Below are 23,759 nucleotides of genomic sequence, written 5' to 3'. Positions count from 1 at the left end.
AGGACTTTTACAAAGGATGTGTTTGTGTGTCCGTAGTGAAACGAGCTCTAAGTTGTGTATTCAGTGTTGGAGTGTGACACACTGTATATAGGATACACAACGATTTGAAGGCACCAACATGCTTCAGACTGAAACTGCTACAAGGTGTGTGTAGCATGCAGGAAGAAGGCTTGTCATTTCAAAGAGAGAAGAGGAAACCAAAATCCAGGTACTGAAACGAGCACACCAGTATGGGAGATGTGCATGTGGACAGCTTCAAGCAGCAGCTCTGTGTGGACTCTTGGAAACAGCGCTGTGAAAAAATTTCGTACGAAGCGGGATTTGGCCAAAGTTGAAAGACCTTCCAAAACCAACCCTAAAGAACTTAGCCAAACAATGAATGTTGCAATAAGCTCCTGCACGAAAGGTGCTCCTCTGACACAACCCCCGAGCAGGTAGCTACATTCTGCACAGTACAAAATGCATATGAATTCCAGGCTGAAAACTCACTCCAGAAGGAGGAAATGCATGTGTTTCTCTCTGAAAGAACACTCAGCAACTAGGCTTTTGCTTGCTCCTTCAAAGTCTTTGTAGAAACGTGTGTTTTCACTGCTTGAATACGTTTTGAGATGCATTGTTTCAATCTCTTGCAAGCCTCATGTTGTTTCTTACACAATGTGGAAAAACACGGAGTATGTTCCCCAAATCACTTGAAATCCAGGGAAACGCACACTGCATCACTCTTGCCCAAACACGCTCTTTCACCTAATGCGTTGAGAACATTCTTTAAAGCAGAAAGGAAGGGCATTATGCAGTGAATTTGACGGGCATCTACAAAAGTCATTTCTATGGGTTGCAGAGCGCAAAAGCATGATTAAGTTCATGTTCTCGATGAAACCCTTACATTTCCAAGTGACCTGAAGTAGGACTTTTACAAAAGGATGTGTTTGCGTGTGTGTGCTGAAAGGAGCTCTAAGTTGTGTATTCAGTGTTGGATAGTGACACACTCTACATAGGTTACACAGCGTTTTGAAGGCACCAACATGCTTCAAACTGAAACTGCTACAAGGTGTGTGTAGCATGCAGAAAGAAGGCTTGTCATTTCAAAGAAAGAAGAGGAAACCAAAATCCAGGTAGTGTAACGAGAACACCAGTATGGGAGTTGTGCATGTGGACAGGTTCAAAGAGAAGCTCTGTGTGGACCCTTGGAAACATCGCTGTGACAAAATTTCGTACGAAGGGGCATTTGTCCAAAGTTGAAAGACCTTCCAAAACCAACCCTAAAGAACTTAGCTAAACAACGAATGTTGCAATCAGCTCCTGCACGAAAGGTGCTTCTATGACACAACCCCTGAACAGGTAGCTACATTCTGCGCAGTACAAAATGCATATGAACTCCAGGCTGAAAACTCACTCCAGAAGGAGGAAATGCATGTGTTTTGCTCTGAAACAACACTCAGGCACGAGGCTTTCGCTTGCTCCTTCAAAGTCTTTGTAGAAACGTGTGTTTTCACTGTTTGAATACGTTTTGAGATGCATTGTTTCAATCTCTTGCAAGCCTCATGTTGTTTCTTACACAATGTGGAAAGAAAAGGAGTATGTTTCCCAAACAGCTTAAAATCCAGGAAAACGCACACTGCATCACTCTTTCCCAAACACGCTCTTTCAACTGATGCGTTGAGAGCATTCTTTAAAGCAGAAAGGAAGGGCCTTTTCCAGTGAAATTCAGACGGGCATCTACAAAAGTCATATATATTGGATGCAGAGTGCAATAGCATGATGGACTTCATGTTCTCGATGAAAACCTTACATTTCAAAGAGACCTGAAGTAGGAATTTCACAAAAAGACGTGTTTGCGTCTCTCCTGTGAAAGGAGCTCTAACTTGTGTATTCAGTGCTTGAGAGTGTAACACTCTACATAGGTTACACAGCGTTTTGAGAGCACCAACATGCTTAAAACTGAAACTGCTACAAAGTGTGTGTAGCATACAGAAAGAAGGCTTGTCATTTCAAAGAAAGAAGAGGAAACCAAAATCCAGGTAGTGAAACGAGCACACCAGTATGGGAGATGTGCATGTGGATAGCTTCAAGCAGCAGCTCTCTGTGTACACTTGGAAACAGCGCTCTGAAAAAATTTCTTAGGGGCGGGATTTGGGCAAAGTTGAAAGACCTTCCAAAACCCACACTACGGAACTTAGCCAAACTATGAATGTTGCAATAAGCTCCTGAACGAAAGGTGCTTCTATGACACAACCCCCGAGCAGGTAGCTACATTCTGCACAGTACAAAATGCATATGAATTCCTGTCTGAAAACTCACTCCAGAAGGATGAAATGCGTGTGTTTCTCTCTGAAAGAACACTCAGCCACTAGGCTTTTGCTTGCTCCTTCAAAGTCTTTATAGAAACGTGTGTTTTCACTCCCGGAATACGTTTTGGGATGCATTGTTTCAATCTCTTGCAAGCCTCATGTTATATCTTACTCAATGTGAAAAAATAAGGAGTATGTTTCCCAAATCATTTGAAATCCAGGAAAAGGCACACTGCATCACTCTTGCTCAAACACGCTCTTTCTCCTAATGTGTTGAGAACTTTCAACAAACCGGAAAAGAAGGGCACTTTGTAGGTAAATTCAGATGGGCATGTACAAGAGTTCATTTCTATTGGTTGCAGAGTGCAAAAGCATGATTGACTTCATCTTCTCCATGAAACCCTTACATTTCCAAGTGACCTGAAGTAGGACTTTTACAAAGGATGTGTTTGTGTGTCCGTAGTGAAACGAGCTCTAAGTTGTGTATTCAGTGTTGGAGTGTGACACACTGTATATAGGATACACAACGATTTGAAGGCACCAACATGCTTCAGACTGAAACTGCTACAAGGTGTGTGTAGCATGCAGGAAGAAGGCTTGTCATTTCAAAGAGAGAAGAGGAAACCAAAATCCAGGTACTGAAACGAGCACACCAGTATGGGAGATGTGCATGTGGACAGCTTCAAGCAGCAGCTCTGTGTGGACTCTTGGAAACAGCGCTGTGAAAAAATTTCGTACGAAGCGGGATTTGGCCAAAGTTGAAAGACCTTCCAAAACCAACCCTAAAGAACTTAGCCAAACAATGAATGTTGCAATAAGCTCCTGCACGAAAGGTGCTCCTCTGACACAACCCCCGAGCAGGTAGCTACATTCTGCACAGTACAAAATGCATATGAATTCCAGGCTGAAAACTCACTCCAGAAGGAGGAAATGCATGTGTTTCTCTCTGAAAGAACACTCAGCAACTAGGCTTTTGCTTGCTCCTTCAAAGTCTTTGTAGAAACGTGTGTTTTCACTGCTTGAATACGTTTTGAGATGCATTGTTTCAATCTCTTGCAAGCCTCATGTTGTTTCTTACACAATGTGGAAAAACACGGAGTATGTTCCCCAAATCACTTGAAATCCAGGGAAACGCACACTGCATCACTCTTGCCCAAACACGCTCTTTCACCTAATGCGTTGAGAACATTCTTTAAAGCAGAAAGGAAGGGCATTATGCAGTGAATTTGACGGGCATCTACAAAAGTCATTTCTATGGGTTGCAGAGCGCGAAAGCATGATTAAGTTCATGTTCTCGATGAAACCCTTACATTTCCAAGTGACCTGAAGTAGGACTTTTACAAAAGGATGTGTTTGCGTGTGTGTGCTGAAAGGAGCTCTAAGTTGTGTATTCAGTGTTGGATAGTGACACACTCTACATAGGTTACACAGCGTTTTGAAGGCACCAACATGCTTCAAACTGAAACTGCTACAAGGTGTGTGTAGCATGCAGAAAGAAGGCTTGTCATTTCAAAGAAAGAAGAGGAAACCAAAATCCAGGTAGTGTAACGAGAACACCAGTATGGGAGATGTGCATGTGGACAGGTTCAAAGAGAAGCTCTGTGTGGACACTTGGAAACATCGCTGTGACAAAATTTCGTACGAAGGGGCATTTGTCCAAAGTTGAAAGACCTTCCAAAACCAACCCTAAAGAACTTAGCTAAACAACGAATGTTGCAATCAGCTCCTGCACGAAAGGTGCTTCTATGACACAACCCCTGAACAGGTAGCTACATTCTGCGCAGTACAAAATGCATATGAACTCCAGGCTGAAAACTCACTCCAGAAGGAGGAAATGCATGTGTTTTGCTCTGAAACAACACTCAGGCACTAGGCTTTTGCTTGCTCCTTCAAAGTCTTTGTAGAAACGTGTGTTTTCACTGTTTGAATACGTTTTGAGATGCATTGTTTCAATCTCTTGCAAGCCTCATGTTGTTTTTTACACAATGTGGAAAGAAAAGGAGTATGTTTCCCAAACAGCTTAAAATCCAGGAAAACGCACACTGCATCACTCTTTCCCAAACACGCTCTTTCAACTGATGCGTTGAGAGCATTCTTTAAAGCAGAAAGGAAGGGCCTTTTCCAGTGAAATTCAGACGGGCATCTACAAAAGTCATATATATTGGATGCAGAGTGCAATAGCATGATGGACTTCATGTTCTCGATGAAAACCTTACATTTCAAAGAGACCTGAAGTAGGAATTTCACAAAAAGACGTGTTTGCGTCTCTCCTGTGAATGGAGCTCTAACTTGTGTATTCAGTGCTTGAGAGTGTAACACTCTACATAGGTTACACAGCGTTTTGAGAGCACCAACATGCTTAAAACTGAAACTGCTACAAAGTGTGTGTAGCATACAGAAAGAAGGCTTGTCATTTCAAAGAAAGAAGAGGAAACCAAAATCCAGGTAGTGAAACGAGCACACCAGTATGGGAGATGTGCATGTGGATAGCTTCAAGCAGCAGCTCTGTGTGGACACTTGGAAACAGCGCTCTGAAAAAATTTCTTAGGGGCGGGATTTGGGCAAAGTTGAAAGACCTTCCAAAACCCACCCTACGGAACTTAGCCAAACTATGAATGTTGCAATAAGCTCCTGAACGAAAGGTGCTTCTATGACACAACCCCCGAGCAGGTAGCTACATTCTGCACAGTACAAAATGCATATGAATTCCTGTCGGAAAACTCACTCCAGAAGGATGAAATGCGTGTGTTTCTCTCTGAAAGAACACTCAGCCACTAGGCTTTTGCTTGCTCCTTCAAAGTCTTTATAGAAACGTGTGTTTTCACTCCCGGAATACGTTTTGGGATGCATTGTTTCAATCTCTTGCAAGCCTCATGTTATATCTTACTCAATGTGAAAAAATAAGGAGTATGTTTCCCAAATCATTTGAAATCCAGGAAAAGGCACACTGCATCACTCTTGCTCAAACACGCTCTTTCTCCTAATGTGTTGAGAACTTTCAACAAACCGGAAAAGAAGGGCACTTTGTAGGTAAATTCAGATGGGCATGTACAAGAGTTCATTTCTATAGGTTGCAGAGTGCAAAAGCATGATTGACTTCATCTTCTCCATGAAACCCTTACATTTCCAAGTGACCTGAAGTAGGACTTTTACAAAGGATGTGTTTGTGTGTCTGTAGTGAAACGAGCTCTAAGTTGTGTATTCAGTGTTGGAGTGTGACACACTGTATATAGGATACACAACGATTTGAAGGCACCAACATGCTTCAGACTGAAACTGCTACAAGGTGTGTGTAGCATGCAGGAAGAAGGCTTGTCATTTCAAAGAGAGAAGAGGAAACCAAAATCCAGGTACTGAAACGAGCACACCAGTATGGGAGATGTGCATGTGGACAGCTTCAAGCAGCAGCTCTGTGTGGACTCTTGGAAACAGCGCTGTGAAAAAATTTCGTACGAAGCGGGATTTGGCCAAAGTTGAAAGACCTTCCAAAACCAACCCTAAAGAACTTAGCCAAACAATGAATGTTGCAATACGCTCCTGCACGAAAGGTGCTCCTCTGACACAACCCCCGAGCAGGTAGCTACATTCTGCACAGTACAAAATGCATATGAATTCCAGGCTGAAAACTCACTCCAGAAGGAGGAAATGCATGTGTTTCTCTCTGAAAGAACACTCAGCAACTAGGCTTTTGCTTGCTCCTTCAAAGTCTTTGTAGAAACGTGTGTTTTCACTGCTTGAATACGTTTTGAGATGCATTGTTTCAATCTCTTGCAAGCCTCATGTTGTTTCTTACACAATGTGGAAAAACACGGAGTATGTTCCCCAAATCACTTGAAATCCAGGGAAACGCACACTGCATCACTCTTGCCCAAACACGCTCTTTCACCTAATGCGTTGAGAACATTCTTTAAAGCAGAAAGGAAGGGCATTATGCAGTGAATTTGACGGGCATCTACAAAAGTCATTTCTATGGGTTGCAGAGCGCGAAAGCATGATTAAGTTCATGTTCTCGATGAAACCCTTACATTTCCAAGTGACCTGAAGTAGGACTTTTACAAAAGGATGTGTTTGCGTGTGTGTGCTGAAAGGAGCTCTAAGTTGTGTATTCAGTGTTGGATAGTGACACACTCTACATAGGTTACACAGCGTTTTGAAGGCACCAACATGCTTCAAACTGAAACTGCTACAAGGTGTGTGTAGCATGCAGAAAGAAGGCTTGTCATTTCAAAGAAAGAAGAGGAAACCAAAATCCAGGTAGTGTAACGAGAACACCAGTATGGGAGATGTGCATGTGGACAGGTTCAAAAGAAGCTCTGTGTGGACACTTGGAAACATCGCTGTGACAAAATTTCATACGAAGGGGCATTTGTCCAAAGTTGAAAGACCTTCCAAAACCAACCCTAAAGAACTTAGCTAAACAACGAATGTTGCAATCAGCTCCTGCACGAAAGGTGCTTCTATGACACAACCCCTGAACAGGTAGCTACATTCTGCGCAGTACAAAATGCATATGAACTCCAGGCTGAAAACTCACTCCAGACGGAGGAAATGCATGTGTTTTGCTCTGAAACAACACTCAGGCACTAGGCTTTTGCTTGCTCCTTCAAAGTCTTTGTAGAAACGTGTGTTTTCACTGTTTGAATACGTTTTGAGATGCATTGTTTCAATCTCTTGCAAGCCTCATGTTGTTTCTTACACAATGTGGAAAGAAAAGGAGTATGTTTCCCAAACAGCTTAAAATCCAGGAAAACGCACACTGCATCACTCTTTCCCAAACACGCTCTTTCAACTGATGCGTTGAGAGCATTCTTTAAAGCAGAAAGGAAGGGCCTTTTCCAGTGAAATTCAGACGGGCATCTAAAAAAGTCATATATATTGGATGCAGAGTGCAATAGCATGATGGACTTCATGTTCTCGATGAAAACCTTACATTTCAAAGAGACCTGAAGTAGGAATTTCACAAAAAGACGTGTTTGCGTCTCTCCTGTGAAAGGAGCTCTAACTTGTGTATTCAGTGCTTGAGAGTGTAACACTCTACATAGGTTACACAGCGTTTTGAGAGCACCAACATGCTTAAAACTGAAACTGCTACAAAGTGTGTGTAGCATACAGAAAGAAGGCTTGTCATTTCAAAGAAAGAAGAGGAAACCAAAATCCAGGTAGTGAAACGAGCACACCAGTATGGGAGATGTGCATGTGGATAGCTTCAAGCAGCAGCTCTGTGTGGACACTTGGAAACAGCGCTCTGAAAAAATTTCTTAGGGGCGGGATTTGGGCAAAGTTGAAAGACCTTCCAAAACCCACCCTACGGAACTTAGCCAAACTATGAATGTTGCAATAAGCTCCTGAACGAAAGGTGCTTCTATGACACAACCCCCGAGCAGGTAGCTACATTCTGCACAGTACAAAATGCATATGAATTCCTGTCTGAAAACTCACTCCAGAAGGATGAAATGCGTGTGTTTCTCTCTGAAAGAACACTCAGCCACTAGGCTTTTGCTTGCTCCTTCAAAGTCTTTATAGAAACGTGTGTTTTCACTCCCGGAATACGTTTTGGGATGCATTGTTTCAATCTCTTGCAAGCCTCATGTTATATCTTACTCAATGTGAAAAAATAAGGAGTATGTTTCCCAAATCATTTGAAATCCAGGAAAAGGCACACTGCATCACTCTTGCTCAAACACGCTCTTTCTCCTAATGTGTTGAGAACTTTCAACAAACCGGAAAAGAAGGGCACTTTGTAGGTAAATTCAGATGGGCATGTACAAGAGTTCATTTCTATTGGTTGCAGAGTGCAAAAGCATGATTGACTTCATCTTCTCCATGAAACCCTTACATTTCCAAGTGACCTGAAGTAGGACTTTTACAAAGGATGTGTTTGTGTGTCCGTAGTGAAACGAGCTCTAAGTTGTGTATTCAGTGTTGGAGTGTGACACACTGTATATAGGATACACAACGATTTGAAGGCACCAACATGCTTCAGACTGAAACTGCTACAAGGTGTGTGTAGCATGCAGGAAGAAGGCTTGTCATTTCAAAGAGAGAAGAGGAAACCAAAATCCAGGTACTGAAACGAGCACACCAGTATGGGAGATGTGCATGTGGACAGCTTCAAGCAGCAGCTCTGTGTGGACTCTTGGAAACAGCGCTGTGAAAAAATTTCGTACGAAGCGGGATTTGGCCAAAGTTGAAAGACCTTCCAAAACCAACCCTAAAGAACTTAGCCAAACAATGAATGTTGCAATAAGCTCCTGCACGAAAGGTGCTCCTCTGACACAACCCCCGAGCAGGTAGCTACATTCTGCACAGTACAAAATGCATATGAATTCCAGGCTGAAAACTCACTCCAGAAGGAGGAAATGCATGTGTTTCTCTCTGAAAGAACACTCAGCAACTAGGCTTTTGCTTGCTCCTTCAAAGTCTTTGTAGAAACGTGTGTTTTCACTGCTTGAATACGTTTTGAGATGCATTGTTTCAATCTCTTGCAAGCCTCATGTTGTTTCTTACACAATGTGGAAAAACACGGAGTATGTTCCCCAAATCACTTGAAATCCAGGGAAACGCACACTGCATCACTCTTGCCCAAACACGCTCTTTCACCTAATGCGTTGAGAACATTCTTTAAAGCAGAAAGGAAGGGCATTATGCAGTGAATTTGACGGGCATCTACAAAAGTCATTTCTATGGGTTGCAGAGCGCAAAAGCATGATTAAGTTCATGTTCTAGATGAAACCCTTACATTTCCAAGTGACCTGAAGTAGGACTTTTACAAAAGGATGTGTTTGCGTGTGTGTGCTGAAAGGAGCTCTAAGTTGTGTATTCAGTGTTGGATAGTGACACACTCTACATAGGTTACACAGCGTTTTGAAGGCACCAACATGCTTCAAACTGAAACTGCTACAAGGTGTGTGTAGCATGCAGAAAGAAGGCTTGTCATTTCAAAGAAAGAAGAGGAAACCAAAATCCAGGTAGTGTAACGAGAACACCAGTATGGGAGATGTGCATGTGGACAGGTTCAAAGAGAAGCTCTGTGTGGACACTTGGAAACATCGCTGTGACAAAATTTCGTACGAAGGGGCATTTGTCCAAAGTTGAAAGACCTTCCAAAACCAACCCTAAAGAACTTAGCTAAACAACGAATGTTGCAATCAGCTCCTGCACGAAAGGTGCTTCTATGACACAACACCTGAACAGGTAGCTACATTCTGCGCAGTACAAAATGCATATGAACTCCAGGCTGAAAACTCACTCCAGAAGGAGGAAATGCATGTGTTTTGCTCTGAAACAACACTCAGGCACGAGGCTTTCGCTTGCTCCTTCAAAGTCTTTGTAGAAACGTGTGTTTTCACTGTTTGAATACGTTTTGAGATGCATTGTTTCAATCTCTTGCAAGCCTCATGTTGTTTCTTACACAATGTGGAAAGAAAAGGAGTATGTTTCCCAAACAGCTTAAAATCCAGGAAAACGCACACTGCATCACTCTTTCCCAAACACGCTCTTTCAACTGATGCGTTGAGAGCATTCTTTAAAGCAGAAAGGAAGGGCCTTTTCCAGTGAAATTCAGACGGGCATCTACAAAAGTCATATATATTGGATGCAGAGTGCAATAGCATGATGGACTTCATGTTCTCGATGAAAACCTTACATTTCAAAGAGACCTGAAGTAGGAATTTCACAAAAAGACGTGTTTGCGTCTCTCCTGTGAAAGGAGCTCTAACTTGTGTATTCAGTGCTTGAGAGTGTAACACTCTACATAGGTTACACAGCGTTTTGAGAGCACCAACATGCTTAAAACTGAAACTGCTACAAAGTGTGTGTAGCATACAGAAAGAAGGCTTGTCATTTCAAAGAAAGAAGAGGAAACCAAAATCCAGGTAGTGAAACGAGCACACCAGTATGGGAGATGTGCATGTGGATAGCTTCAAGCAGCAGCTCTGTGTGGACACTTGGAAACAGCGCTCTGAAAAAATTTCTTAGGGGCGGGATTTGGGCAAAGTTGAAAGACCTTCCAAAACCCACACTACGGAACTTAGCCAAACTATGAATGTTGCAATAAGCTCCTGAACGAAAGGTGCTTCTATGACACAACCCCCGAGCAGGTAGCTACATTCTGCACAGTACAAAATGCATATGAATTCCTGTCTGAAAACTCACTCCAGAAGGATGAAATGCGTGTGTTTCTCTCTGAAAGAACACTCAGCCACTAGGCTTTTGCTTGCTCCTTCAAAGTCTTTATAGAAACGTGTGTTTTCACTCCCGGAATACGTTTTGGGATGCATTGTTTCAATCTCTTGCAAGCCTCATGTTATATCTTACTCAATGTGAAAAAATAAGGAGTATGTTTCCCAAATCATTTGAAATCCAGGAAAAGGCACACTGCATCACTCTTGCTCAAACACGCTCTTTCTCCTAATGTGTTGAGAACTTTCAACAAACCGGAAAAGAAGGGCACTTTGTAGGTAAATTCAGATGGGCATGTACAAGAGTTCATTTCTATTGGTTGCAGAGTGCAAAAGCATGATTGACTTCATCTTCTCCATGAAACCCTTACATTTCCAAGTGACCTGAAGTAGGACTTTTACAAAGGATGTGTTTGTGTGTCCGTAGTGAAACGAGCTCTAAGTTGTGTATTCAGTGTTGGAGTGTGACACACTGTATATAGGATACACAACGATTTGAAGGCACCAACATGCTTCAGACTGAAACTGCTACAAGGTGTGTGTAGCATGCAGGAAGAAGGCTTGTCATTTCAAAGAGAGAAGAGGAAACCAAAATCCAGGTACTGAAACGAGCACACCAGTATGGGAGATGTGCATGTGGACAGCTTCAAGCAGCAGCTCTGTGTGGACTCTTGGAAACAGCGCTGTGAAAAAATTTCGTACGAAGCGGGATTCGGCCAAAGTTGAAAGACCTTCCAAAACCAACCCTAAAGAACTTAGCCAAACAATGAATGTTGCAATAAGCTCCTGCACGAAAGGTGCTCCTCTGACACAACCCCCGAGCAGGTAGCTACATTCTGCACAGTACAAAATGCATATGAATTCCAGGCTGAAAACTCACTCCAGAAGGAGGAAATGCATGTGTTTCTCTCTGAAAGAACACTCAGCAACTAGGCTTTTGCTTGCTCCTTCAAAGTCTTTGTAGAAACGTGTGTTTTCCCTGCTTGAATACGTTTTGAGATGCATTGTTTCAATCTCTTGCAAGCCTCATGTTGTTTCTTACACAATGTGGAAAAACACGGAGTATGTTCCCCAAATCACTTGAAATCCAGGGAAACGCACACTGCATCACTCTTGCCCAAACACGCTCTTTCACCTAATGCGTTGAGAACATTCTTTAAAGCAGAAAGGAAGGGCATTATGCAGTGAATTTGACGGGCATCTACAAAAGTCATTTCTATGGGTTGCAGAGCGCAAAAGCATGATTAAGTTCATGTTCTCGATGAAACCCTTACATTTCCAAGTGACCTGAAGTAGGACTTTTACAAAAGGATGTGTTTGCGTGTGTGTGCTGAAAGGAGCTCTAAGTTGTGTATTCAGTGTTGGATAGTGACACACTCTACATAGGTTACACAGCGTTTTGAAGGCACCAACATGCTTCAAACTGAAACTGCTACAAGGTGTGTGTAGCATGCAGAAAGAAGGCTTGTCATTTCAAAGAAAGAAGAGGAAACCAAAATCCAGGTAGTGTAACGAGAACACCAGTATGGGAGATGTGCATGTGGACAGGTTCAAAGAGAAGCTCTGTGTGGACACTTGGAAACATCGCTGTGACAAAATTTCGTACGAAGGGGCATTTGTCCAAAGTTGAAAGACCTTCCAAAACCAACCCTAAAGAACTTAGCTAAACCACGAATGTTGCAATCAGCTCCTGCACGAAAGGTGCTTCTATGACACAACCCCTGAACAGGTAGCTACATTCTGCGCAGTACAAAATGCATATGAACTCCAGGCTGAAAACTCACTCCAGAAGGAGGAAATGCATGTGTTTTGCTCTGAAACAACACTCAGGCACGAGGCTTTCGCTTGCTCCTTCAAAGTCTTTGTAGAAACGTGTGTTTTCACTGTTTGAATACGTTTTGAGATGCATTGTTTCAATCTCTTGCAAGCCTCATGTTGTTTCTTACACAATGTGGAAAGAAAAGGAGTATGTTTCCCAAACAGCTTAAAATCCAGGAAAACGCACACTGCATCACTCTTTCCCAAACACGCTCTTTCAACTGATGCGTTGAGAGCATTCTTTAAAGCAGAAAGGAAGGGCCTTTTCCAGTGAAATTCAGACGGGCATCTACAAAAGTCATATATATTGGATGCAGAGTGCAATAGCATGATGGACTTCATGTTCTCGATGAAAACCTTACATTTCAAAGAGACCTGAAGTAGGAATTTCACAAAAAGACGTGTTTGCGTCTCTCCTGTGAAAGGAGCTCTAACTTGTGTATTCAGTGCTTGAGAGTGTAACACTCTACATAGGTTACACAGCGTTTTGAGAGCACCAACATGCTTAAAACTGAAACTGCTACAAAGTGTGTGTAGCATACAGAAAGAAGGCTTGTCATTTCAAAGAAAGAAGAGGAAACCAAAATCCAGGTAGTGAAACGAGCACACCAGTATGGGAGATGTGCATGTGGATAGCTTCAAGCAGCAGCTCTCTGTGTACACTTGGAAACAGCGCTCTGAAAAAATTTCTTAGGGGCGGGATTTGGGCAAAGTTGAAAGACCTTCCAAAACCCACACTACGGAACTTAGCCAAACTATGAATGTTGCAATAAGCTCCTGAACGAAAGGTGCTTCTATGACACAACCCCCGAGCAGGTAGCTACATTCTGCACAGTACAAAATGCATATGAATTCCTGTCTGAAAACTCACTCCAGAAGGATGAAATGCGTGTGTTTCTCTCTGAAAGAACACTCAGCCACTAGGCTTTTGCTTGCTCCTTCAAAGTCTTTATAGAAACGTGTGTTTTCACTCCCGGAATACGTTTTGGGATGCATTGTTTCAATCTCTTGCAAGCCTCATGTTATATCTTACTCAATGTGAAAAAATAAGGAGTATGTTTCCCAAATCATTTGAAATCCAGGAAAAGGCACACTGCATCACTCTTGCTCAAACACGCTCTTTCTCCTAATGTGTTGAGAACTTTCAACAAACCGGAAAAGAAGGGCACTTTGTAGGTAAATTCAGATGGGCATGTACAAGAGTTCATTTCTATTGGTTGCAGAGTGCAAAAGCATGATTGACTTCATCTTCTCCATGAAACCCTTACATTTCCAAGTGACCTGAAGTAGGACTTTTACAAAGGATGTGTTTGTGTGTCCGTAGTGAAACGAGCTCTAAGTTGTGTATTCAGTGTTGGAGTGTGACACACTGTATATAGGATACACAACGATTTGAAGGCACCAACATGCTTCAGACTGAAACTGCTACAAGGTGTGTGTAGCATGCAGGAAGAAGGCTTGTCATTTCAAAGAGAGAAGAGGAAACCAAAATCCAGGTACTGAAACGAGCACACCAGTATGGGAGATGTGCATGTGGACAGCTTCAAGCAGCAGCTCTGTGTGGACTCTTGGAAACAGCGCTGTGAAAAAATTTCGTACGAAGCGGGATTTGGCCAAAGTTGAAAGACCTTCCAAAACCAACCCTAAAGAACTTAGCCAAACAATGAATGTTGCAATAAGCTCCTGCACGAAAGGTGCTCCTCTGACACAACCCCCGAGCAGGTAGCTACATTCTGCACAGTACAAAATGCATATGAATTCCAGGCTGAAAACTCACTCCAGAAGGAGGAAATGCATGTGTTTCTCTCTGAAAGAACACTCAGCAACTAGGCTTTTGCTTGCTCCTTCAAAGTCTTTGTAGAAACGTGTGTTTTCACTGCTTGAATACGTTTTGAGATGCATTGTTTCAATCTCTTGCAAGCCTCATGTTGTTTCTTACACAATGTGGAAAAACACGGAGTATGTTCCCCAAATCACTTGAAATCCAGGGAAACGCACACTGCATCACTCTTGCCCAAACACGCTCTTTCACCTAATGCGTTGAGAACATTCTTTAAAGCAGAAAGGAAGGGCATTATGCAGTGAATTTGACGGGCATCTACAAAAGTCATTTCTATGGGTTGCAGAGCGCAAAAGCATGATTAAGTTCATGTTCTCGATGAAACCCTTACATTTCCAAGTGACCTGAAGTAGGACTTTTACAAAAGGATGTGTTTGCGTGTGTGTGCTGAAAGGAGCTCTAAGTTGTGTATTCAGTGTTGGATAGTGACACACTCTACATAGGTTACACAGCGTTTTGAAGGCACCAACATGCTTCAAACTGAAACTGCTACAAGGTGTGTGTAGCATGCAGAAAGAAGGCTTGTCATTTCAAAGAAAGAAGAGGAAACCAAAATCCAGGTAGTGTAACGAGAACACCAGTATGGGAGATGTGCATGTGGACAGGTTCAAAGAGAAGCTCTGTGTGGACACTTGGAAACATCGCTGTGACAAAATTTCGTACGAAGGGGCATTTGTCCAAAGTTGAAAGACCTTCCAAAACCAACCCTAAAGAACTTAGCTAAACCACGAATGTTGCAATCAGCTCCTGCACGAAAGGTGCTTCTATGACACAACCCCTGAACAGGTAGCTACATTCTGCGCAGTACAAAATGCATATGAACTCCAGGCTGAAAACTCACTCCAGAAGGAGGAAATGCATGTGTTTTGCTCTGAAACAACACTCAGGCACGAGGCTTTCGCTTGCTCCTTCAAAGTCTTTGTAGAAACGTGTGTTTTCACTGTTTGAATACGTTTTGAGATGCATTGTTTCAATCTCTTGCAAGCCTCATGTTGTTTCTTACACAATGTGGAAAGAAAAGGAGTATGTTTCCCAAACAGCTTAAAATCCAGGAAAACGCACACTGCATCACTCTTTCCCAAACACGCTCTTTCAACTGATGCGTTGAGAGCATTCTTTAAAGCAGAAAGGAAGGGCCTTTTCCAGTGAAATTCAGACGGGCATCTACAAAAGTCATATATATTGGATGCAGAGTGCAATAGCATGATGGACTTCATGTTCTCGATGAAAACCTTACATTTCAAAGAGACCTGAAGTAGGAATTTCACAAAAAGACGTGTTTGCGTCTCTCCTGTGAAAGGAGCTCTAACTTGTGTATTCAGTGCTTGAGAGTGTAACACTCTACATAGGTTACACAGCGTTTTGAGAGCACCAACATGCTTAAAACTGAAACTGCTACAAAGTGTGTGTAGCATACAGAAAGAAGGCTTGTCATTTCAAAGAAAGAAGAGGAAACCAAAATCCAGGTAGTGAAACGAGCACACCAGTATGGGAGATGTGCATGTGGATAGCTTCAAGCAGCAGCTCTGTGTGGACACTTGGAAACAGCGCTCTGAAAAAATTTCTTAGGGGCGGGATTTGGGCAAAGTTGAAAGACCTTCCAAAACCCACACTACGGAACTTAGCCAAACTATGAATGTTGCAATAAGCTCCTGAACGAAAGGTGCTTCTATGACACAACCCCCGAGCAGGTAGCTACATTCTGCACAGTACAAAATGCATATGAATTCCTGTCTGAAAACTCACTCCAGAAGGATGAAATGCGTGTGTTTCTCTCTGAAAGAACACTCAGCCACTAGGCTTTTGCTTGCTCCTTCAAAGTCTTTATAGAAACGTGTGTTTTCACTCCTGGAATACGTTTTGGGATGCATTGTTTCAATCTCTTGCAAGCCTCATGTTATATCTTACTCAATGTGAAAAAATAAGGAGTATGTTTCCCAAATCATTTGAAATCCAGGAAAAGGCACACTGCATCACTCTTGCTCAAACACGCTCTTTCTCCTAATGTGTTGAGAACTTTCAACAAACCGGAAAAGAAGGGCACTTTGTAGGTAAATTCAGATGGGCATGTACAAGAGTTCATTTCTATTGGTTGCAGAGTGCAAAAGCATGATTGACTTCATCTTCTCCATGAAACCCTTACATTTCCAAGTGACCTGAAGTAGGACTTTTACAAAGGATGTGTTTGTGTGTCCGTAGTGAAACGAGCTCTAAGTTGTGTATTCAGTGTTGGAGTGTGACACACTGTATATAGGATACACAACGATTTGAAGGCACCAACATGCTTCAGACTGAAACTGCTACAAGGTGTGTGTAGCATGCAGGAAGAAGGCTTGTCATTTCAAAGAGAGAAGAGGAAACCAAAATCCAGGTACTGAAACGAGCACACCAGTATGGGAGATGTGCATGTGGACAGCTTCAAGCAGCAGCTCTGTGTGGACTCTTGGAAACAGCGCTGTGAAAAAATTTCGTACGAAGCGGGATTTGGCCAAAGTTGAAAGACCTTCCAAAACCAACCCTAAAGAACTTAGCCAAACAATGAATGTTGCAATAAGCTCCTGCACGAAAGGTGCTCCTCTGACACAACCCCCGAGCAGGTAGCTACATTCTGCACAGTACAAAATGCATATGAATTCCAGGCTGAAATCTCACTCCAGAAGGAGGAAATGCATGTGTTTCTCTCTGAAAGAACACTCAGCAACTAGGCTTTTGCTTGCTCCTTCAAAGTCTTTGTAGAAACGTGTGTTTTCACTGCTTGAATACGTTTTGAGATGCATTGTTTCAATCTCTTGCAAGCCTCATGTTGTTTCTTACACAATGTGGAAAAACACGGAGTATGTTCCCCAAATCACTTGAAATCCAGGGAAACGCACACTGCATCACTCTTGCCCAAACACGCTCTTTCACCTAATGCGTTGAGAACATTCTTTAAAGCAGAAAGGAAGGGCATTATGCAGTGAATTTGACGGGCATCTACAAAAGTCATTTCTATGGGTTGCAGAGCGCAAAAGCATGATTAAGTTCATGTTCTCGATGAAACCCTTACATTTCCAAGTGACCTGAAGTAGGACTTTTACAAAAGGATGTGTTTGCGTGTGTGTGCTGAAAGGAGCTCTAAGTTGTGTATTCAGTGTTGGATAGTGACACACTCTACATAGGTTACACAGCGTTTTGAAGGCACCAACATGCTTCAAACTGAAACTGCTACAAGGTGTGTGTAGCATGCAGAAAGAAGGCTTGTCATTTCAAAGAAAGAAGAGGAAACCAAAATCCAGGTAGTGTAACGAGAACACCAGTATGGGAGATGTGCATGTGGACAGGTTCAAAGAGAAGCTCTGTGTGGACACTTGGAAACATCGCTGTGACAAAATTTCGTACGAAGGGGCATTTGTCCAAAGTTGAAAGACCTTCCAAAACCAACCCTAAAGAACTTAGCTAAACAACGAATGTTGCAATCAGCTCCTGCACGAAAGGTGCTTCTATGACACAACCCCTGAACAGGTAGCTACATTCTGCGCAGTACAAAATGCATATGAACTCCAGGCTGAAAACTCACTCCAGAAGGAGGAAATGCATGTGTTTTGCTCTGAAACAACACTCAGGCACGAGGCTTTCGCTTGCTCCTTCAAAGTCTTTGTAGAAACGTGTGTTTTCACTGTTTGAATACGTTTTGAGATGCATTGTTTCAATCTCTTGCAAGCCTCATGTTGTTTCTTACACAATGTGGAAAGAAAAGGAGTATGTTTCCCAAACAGCTTAAAATCCAGGAAAACGCACACTGCATCACTCTTTCCCAAACACGCTCTTTCAACTGATGCGTTGAGAGCATTCTTTAAAGCAGAAAGGAAGGGCCTTTTCCAGTGAAATTCAGACGGGCATCTACAAAAGTCATATATATTGGATGCAGAGTGCAATAGCATGATGGACTTCATGTTCTCGATGAAAACCTTACATTTCAAAGAGACCTGAAGTAGGAATTTCACAAAAAGACGTGTTTGCGTCTCTCCTGTGAAAGGAGCTCTAACTTGTGTATTCAGTGCTTGAGAGTGTAACACTCTACATAGGTTACACAGCGTTTTGAGAGCACCAACATGCTTAAAACTGAAACTGCTACAAAGTGTGTGTAGCATACAGAAAGAAGGCTTGTCATTTCAAAGAAAGAAGAGGAAACCAAAATCCAGGTAGTGAAACGAGCACACCAGTATGGGAGATGTGCATGTGGATAGCTTCAAGCAGCAGCTCTCTGTGTACACTTGGAAACAGCGCTCTGAAAAAATTTCTTAGGGGCGGGATTTGGGCAAAGTTGAAAGACCTTCCAAAACCCACACTACGGAACTTAGCCAAACTATGAATGTTGCAATAAGCTCCTGAACGAAAGGTGCTTCTATGACACAACCCCCGAGCAGGTAGCTACATTCTGCACAGTACAAAATGCATATGAATTCCTGTCTGAAAACTCACTCCAGAAGGATGAAATGCGTGTGTTTCTCTCTGAAAGAACACTCAGCCACTAGGCTTTTGCTTGCTCCTTCAAAGTCTTTATAGAAACGTGTGTTTTCACTCCTGGAATACGTTTTGGGATGCATTGTTTCAATCTCTTGCAAGCCTCATGTTATATCTTACTCAATGTGAAAAAATAAGGAGTATGTTTCCCAAATCATTTGAAATCCAGGAAAAGGCACACTGCATCACTCTTGCTCAAACACGCTCTTTCTCCTAATGTGTTGAGAACTTTCAACAAACCGGAAAAGAAGGGCACTTTGTAGGTAAATTCAGATGGGCATGTACAAGAGTTCATTTCTATTGGTTGCAGAGTGCAAAAGCATGATTGACTTCATCTTCTCCATGAAACCCTTACATTTCCAAGTGACCTGAAGTAGGACTTTTACAAAGGATGTGTTTGTGTGTCCGTAGTGAAACGAGCTCTAAGTTGTGTATTCAGTGTTGGAGTGTGACACACTGTATATAGGATACACAACGATTTGAAGGCACCAACATGCTTCAGACTGAAACTGCTACAAGGTGTGTGTAGCATGCAGGAAGAAGGCTTGTCATTTCAAAGAGAGAAGAGGAAACCAAAATCCAGGTACTGAAACGAGCACACCAGTATGGGAGATGTGCATGTGGACAGCTTCAAGCAGCAGCTCTGTGTGGACTCTTGGAAACAGCGCTGTGAAAAAATTTCGTACGAAGCGGGATTTGGCCAAAGTTGAAAGACCTTCCAAAACCAACCCTAAAGAACTTAGCCAAACAATGAATGTTGCAATAAGCTCCTGCACGAAAGGTGCTCCTCTGACACAACCCCCGAGCAGGTAGCTACATTCTGCACAGTACAAAATGCATATGAATTCCAGGCTGAAATCTCACTCCAGAAGGAGGAAATGCATGTGTTTCTCTCTGAAAGAACACTCAGCAACTAGGCTTTTGCTTGCTCCTTCAAAGTCTTTGTAGAAACGTGTGTTTTCACTGCTTGAATACGTTTTGAGATGCATTGTTTCAATCTCTTGCAAGCCTCATGTTGTTTCTTACACAATGTGGAAAAACACGGAGTATGTTCCCCAAATCACTTGAAATCCAGGGAAACGCACACTGCATCACTCTTGCCCAAACACGCTCTTTCACCTAATGCGTTGAGAACATTCTTTAAAGCAGAAAGGAAGGGCATTATGCAGTGAATTTGACGGGCATCTACAAAAGTCATTTCTATGGGTTGCAGAGCGCAAAAGCATGATTAAGTTCATGTTCTCGATGAAACCCTTACATTTCCAAGTGACCTGAAGTAGGACTTTTACAAAAGGATGTGTTTGCGTGTGTGTGCTGAAAGGAGCTCTAAGTTGTGTATTCAGTGTTGGATAGTGACACACTCTACATAGGTTACACAGCGTTTTGAAGGCACCAACATGCTTCAAACTGAAACTGCTACAAGGTGTGTGTAGCATGCAGAAAGAAGGCTTGTCATTTCAAAGAAAGAAGAGGAAACCAAAATCCAGGTAGTGTAACGAGAACACCAGTATGGGAGATGTGCATGTGGACAGGTTCAAAGAGAAGCTCTGTGTGGACACTTGGAAACATCGCTGTGACAAAATTTCGTACGAAGGGGCATTTGTCCAAAGTTGAAAGACCTTCCAAAACCAACCCTAAAGAACTTAGCTAAACAACGAATGTTGCAATCAGCTCCTGCACGAAAGGTGCTTCTATGACACAACCCCTGAACAGGTAGCTACATTCTGCGCAGTACAAAATGCATATGAACTCCAGGCTGAAAACTCACTCCAGAAGGAGGAAATGCATGTGTTTTGCTCTGAAACAACACTCAGGCACGAGGCTTTCGCTTGCTCCTTCAAAGTCTTTGTAGAAACGTGTGTTTTCACTGTTTGAATACGTTTTGAGATGCATTGTTTCAATCTCTTGCAAGCCTCATGTTGTTTCTTACACAATGTGGAAAGAAAAGGAGTATGTTTCCCAAACAGCTTAAAATCCAGGAAAACGCACACTGCATCACTCTTTCCCAAACACGCTCTTTCAACTGATGCGTTGAGAGCATTCTTTAAAGCAGAAAGGAAGGGCCTTTTCCAGTGAAATTCAGACGGGCATCTACAAAAGTCATATATATTGGATGCAGAGTGCAATAGCATGATGGACTTCATGTTCTCGATGAAAACCTTACATTTCAAAGAGACCTGAAGTAGGAATTTCACAAAAAGACGTGTTTGCGTCTCTCCTGTGAAAGGAGCTCTAACTTGTGTATTCAGTGCTTGAGAGTGTAACACTCTACATAGGTTACACAGCGTTTTGAGAGCACCAACATGCTTAAAACTGAAACTGCTACAAAGTGTGTGTAGCATACAGAAAGAAGGCTTGTCATTTCAAAGAAAGAAGAGGAAACCAAAATCCAGGTAGTGAAACGAGCACACCAGTATGGGAGATGTGCATGTGGATAGCTTCAAGCAGCAGCTCTCTGTGTACACTTGGAAACAGCGCTCTGAAAAAATTTCTTAGGGGCGGGATTTGGGCAAAGTTGAAAGACCTTCCAAAACCCACACTACGGAACTTAGCCAAACTATGAATGTTGCAATAAGCTCCTGAACGAAAGGTGCTTCTATGACACAACCCCCGAGCAGGTAGCTACATTCTGCACAGTACAAAATGCATATGAATTCCTGTCGGAAAACTCACTCCAGAAGGATGAAATGCGTGTGTTTCTCTCTGAAAGAACACTCAGCCACTAGGCTTTTGCTTGCTCCTTCAAAGTCTTTATAGAAACGTGTGTTTTCACTCCCGGAATACGTTTTGGGATGCATTGTTTCAATCTCTTGCAAGCCTCATGTTATATCTTACTCAATGTGAAAAAATAAGGAGTATGTTTCCCAAATCATTTGAAATCCAGGAAAAGGCACACTGCATCACTCTTGCTCAAACACGCTCTTTCTCCTAATGTGTTGAGAACTTTCAACAAACCGGAAAAGAAGGGCACTTTGTAGGTAAATTCAGATGGGCATGTACAAGAGTTCATTTCTATTGGTTGCAGAGTGCAAAAGCATGATTGACTTCATCTTCTCCATGAAACCCTTACATTTCCAAGTGACCTGAAGTAGGACTTTTACAAAGGATGTGTTTGTGTGTCCGTAGTGAAACGAGCTCTAAGTTGTGTATTCAGTGTTGGAGTGTGACACACTGTATATAGGATACACAACGATTTGAAGGCACCAACATGCTTCAGACTGAAACTGCTACAAGGTGTGTGTAGCATGCAGGAAGAAGGCTTGTCATTTCAAAGAGAGAAGAGGAAACCAAAATCCAGGTACTGAAACGAGCACACCAGTATGGGAGATGTGCATGTGGACAGCTTCAAGCAGCAGCTCTGTGTGGACTCTTGGAAACAGCGCTGTGAAAAAATTTCGTACGAAGCGGGATTTGGCCAAAGTTGAAAGACCTTCCAAAACCAACCCTAAAGAACTTAGCCAAACAATGAATGTTGCAATAAGCTCCTGCACGAAAGGTGCTCCTCTGACACAACCCCCGAGCAGGTAGCTACATTCTGCACAGTACAAAATGCATATGAATTCCAGGCTGAAAACTCACTCCAGAAGGAGGAAATGCATGTGTTTCTCTCTGAAAGAACACTCAGCAACTAGGCTTTTGCTTGCTCCTTCAAAGTCTTTGTAGAAACGTGTGTTTTCACTGCTTGAATACGTTTTGAGATGCATTGTTTCAATCTCTTGCAAGCCTCATGTTGTTTCTTACACAATGTGGAAAAACACGGAGTATGTTCCCCAAATCACTTGAAATCCAGGGAAACGCACACTGCATCACTCTTGCCCAAACACGCTCTTTCACCTAATGCGTTGAGAACATTCTTTAAAGCAGAAAGGAAGGGCATTATGCAGTGAATTTGACGGGCATCTACAAAAGTCATTTCTATGGGTTGCAGAGCGCAAAAGCATGATTAAGTTCATGTTCTCAATGAAACCCTTACATTTCCAAGTGACCTGAAGTAGGACTTTTACAAAAGGATGTGTTTGCGTGTGTGTGCTGAAAGGAGCTCTAAGTTGTGTATTCAGTGTTGGATAGTGACACACTCTACATAGGTTACACAGCGTTTTGAAGGCACCAATATGCTTCAAACTGAAACTGCTACAAGGTGTGTGTAGCATGCAGAAAGAAGGCTTGTCATTTCAAAGAAAGAAGAGGAAACCAAAATCCAGGTAGTGTAACGAGAACACCAGTATGGGAGATGTGCATGTGGACAGGTTCAAAGAGAAGCTCTGTGTGGACACTTGGAAACATCGCTGTGACAAAATTTCGTACGAAGGGGCATTTGTCCAAAGTTGAAAGACCTTCCAAAACCAACCCTAAAGAACTTAGCTAAACAACGAATGTTGCAATCAGCTCCTGCACGAAAGGTGCTTCTATGACACAACCCCTGAACAGGTAGCTACATTCTGCGCAGTACAAAATGCATATGAACTCCAGGCTGAAAACTCACTCCAGAAGGAGGAAATGCATGTGTTTTGCTCTGAAACAACACTCAGGCACGAGGCTTTTGCTTGCTCCTTCAAAGTCTTTGTAGAAACGTGTGTTTTCACTGTTTGAATACGTTTTGAGATGCATTGTTTCAATCTCTTGCAAGCCTCATGTTGTTTCTTACACAATGTGGAAAGAAAAGGAGTATGTTTCCCAAACAGCTTAAAATCCAGGAAAACGCACACTGCATCACTCTTTCCCAAACACGCTCTTTCAACTGATGCGTTGAGAGCATTCTTTAAAGCAGAAAGGAAGGGCCTTTTCCAGTGAAATTCAGACGGGCATCTAAAAAAGTCATACATATTGGATGCAGAGTGCAATAGCATGATGGACTTCATGTTCTCGATGAAAACCTTACATTTCAAAGAGAACTGAAGTAGGAATTTCACAAAAAGACGTGTTTGCGTCTCTCCTGTGAAAGGAGCTCTAACTTGTGTATTCAGTGCTTGAGAGTGTAACACTCTACATAGGTTACACAGCGTTTTGAGAGCACCAACATGCTTAAAACTGAAACTGCTACAAAGTGTGTGTAGCATACAGAAAGAAGGCTTGTCATTTCAAAGAAAGAAGAGGAAACCAAAATCCAGGTAGTGAAACGAGCACACCAGT

This window comes from Miniopterus schreibersii, assembly GCF_964146895.1.
Source record: "Miniopterus schreibersii genome assembly, chromosome: 9".
NCBI classification, from domain to species: domain Eukaryota; kingdom Metazoa; phylum Chordata; class Mammalia; order Chiroptera; family Miniopteridae; genus Miniopterus; species Miniopterus schreibersii.
This window is presented reverse-complemented; position numbering follows the sequence as displayed.